This window comes from Phytophthora infestans, genomic scaffold, assembly GCF_000142945.1.
Source record: "Phytophthora infestans T30-4 supercont1.52 genomic scaffold, whole genome shotgun sequence".
Taxonomy (NCBI): domain Eukaryota; phylum Oomycota; class Peronosporomycetes; order Peronosporales; family Peronosporaceae; genus Phytophthora; species Phytophthora infestans.
Window position 1 is genome coordinate 104,184 of NW_003303707.1, and position 2,853 is coordinate 107,036.

Consider the following 2,853-nt stretch of genomic DNA (forward strand, 5'->3'; position numbering starts at 1 on the left):
GTTGAGCCAATTTGGGACAAGATTCCCATCTGCCCGGGTCTCAGACCACCAACTTCACGCAGGGGCGGGGGCTCCCGATAATTGAGTCTCGAGGGGGCAGCCGTCTCGCCGGATTACCAATTTGGATCGCTTCTAGATTGTAGATTCTAAAAACGATCATATTCGGAGTGAAGGACTTGAAGTGATCTGGGATGATTATTTTCGAGGTATTCGACCCACTCGAAACGGTATTAACTCCGGTACCGACTTGTACTTGCGCGCAGCACCAAGACAAAACTGCTCCTAAGCACCGAGAGCCGACTGTTGCTGCACGAGCGCTCCGCAGCAGAGACTCGGTCCGGACAGACAGATGAAGAGCAACCTGGCGTTTCCTTTCGAACAAAGACATCGCGCCAGAATCTTCGGCGAAGTTGACTGAAGACAGGACAAAGCAGCCTTTGCAGAGTTCGGCGAGCACGCAGTCGTGCCGTGGTCGATCTTAAACGCAGTCCTTGCACCGACATCCACAGATTATAGCAGCTGAACCAGGAACGACAAAGCTCCAATGAGAAACATATCGCGACGCCTTCCGCCGCCAACGCCCGATGCACACATGAATAATATCTTTGCGTAGACTTCCGGTAGCCCGTGCACTTGCGGCAAGCATGCTTCCTTTTTTGGGCTGTAGGCTACAGTCATTGTCGACATGAAGCGGTGCTTGCTGTAGATCTAGTAGACGATCTTCTTTAGATCTTTGTTACTGGCGCAATCTCCGGACGTGTAGATGTAGTACTTGATTGTTGAATGCTTTCTTGATGATGCAACATTTGTACACAGTGTACCACCGTACTAGTCTTCACCGTAAGTACACGATCGATCGAAGCGGTCGGTGGCACAGTGCTGCCCACGCGCGCCTTGTTGCCCGTTCATTTTAGGTTGACGGCAGTCTTGAAGTGGTCAGAGGTTGCAGTCACTGGTGCCGCCACCAGATCGGCGCCCGGCTACAGTTGTAGATCTCGTGCACTGGGGTCAAGACACTGAAGAGCCGTGAGGGCGGTAGGGTTGCTGCAGTGCTCTGCAGTCGTGTCCTTGACACTGACCTTTGTAGTGGTTGTCACTGTTGCTACATACACCGAGGTGCTGCCGGATCGAGCCTGATCCACTGGGTAGCTGTGGTTTGAGTAGTCTTGGATCCAAATGGGGCGGGTCTGACGGAACACAATCGACCGATGCATACATGTGAAATCGGATAGGACAAGTGGTCACTATTCTGCAGACCTACCTCGTAATCGTTGAGTTGCGCGAGCGCGTCCCTGTTCTCGGGCTGACAGGTCGGTCTTCGTCCAGACCCGATGGCGTGTTACATACTAGAACAACATGGTCTCTGTCGGTATCGGCGCAGTAAACGAGTGTGCTATGATAGGGCTTGTTAGCGACCAGCTGGCATAAGGCAGCACACACCATGATGAAGAACACACAGGAATTGTACGATCGAATGTCGAAGAGGTCTCCGACTGCGTCTTAAAGTCGCCAAATCTGAAGTGACACTGAGCGGCAGAAAGCGGATCGGCTTTCAGTACCACGGTTCAATCTCAGTGCTCATCGCTACCGCAGCCTGCAGCTGCTCGCTCTGCCAGTGAAGCACTCGACGGGGGGAGAGGACGTCGCTGCCAATAATAACTCAAAAATAAAATGTGTGACTTGTGAAAAAAAAACCTACTGAAGTAAAAATACGGATACACTTTGAAGATCAAAACGATTCATGATGAAATTCTTAAAAGAATAATTATAATGAACTAAGCGACGCTTCATGACGTTTGCTGTGCACACTGTCACCATAATGGCGCCCATGCACCTCGAACTACAAGGACAAAAGCCTTGAAGACTCTTGTCTTGTTACAAGGCCACTTAACATTACTGCAGTTTCGACACATGGTACGACGTATTGAGTGGATCACGTAGCTAATTGATACAAGCTACATCTCATGAAGCAACTGTCAAGTACATGTATTGCTCAACATGCACATTGTTATCATAGAGATGGGCACTCGTACCAGAGCACCAATGACAGCAAGCATGAACTCTGATGTTTATCGCTGTCCTCGCACGAATGCCACTGATACAATTACTACATGCAGAACCTGAGAGGGGCATAGTGGTGCGAGTACCACGCAAAGTTGACATCCACAAAAGTACGCATGCTATAAACTCGGACGGGTTAATCCGGACGTGCACCATGCACGTACGTGCACTGCATGGGCTATGACCTCCCACGAACGATCTAGAATTCCACATCAGACATGAAGAGGATGCTGTCGGCGGGTCTTTGAGAATCAGAAGCGCTAGAATACATTCCGTATCGACTGGTGCGAGTTAGCTGGATGAAATACGCATTACACTGTTTATCTCAATGATTTCAAACCATATCTACGACTTGCATATCTTCGCCTGATCCAATGCATATTGACTGTCCAGCCGTGCTGTACTTCAATCGTTTGTATGTAAGGATGCATCGCTATGCTGCTCTACCTTCTATTGATTCGCTGTATTTCTTGTCGGCGCTTTCCATTGTTTCCGGTTGCCGAATGACTGGCAGCCCCTCGTTTGAGGTTCGTAATAATGATTGGCACCCATTATTAAACCATTCTTGAAGTTTAAGTTTCGTAATAATGATTGGCACCCATTGTCGAAGTTCGTAACGTTTCTCAGCAGTATCCATTTTACGAGGTTGCTGGGACCTGCGGGCACCCCGTCGCTCTCTCAGTGTCGTCTCTCACTCTACCATTCACCTACTCCAGCACAAGCCAAGCGTGTGGGGGCGACGGTAAGGGCAGGACGCGTCCCTGTGAGGCCTATCTGGATCGTGTCGTGGAA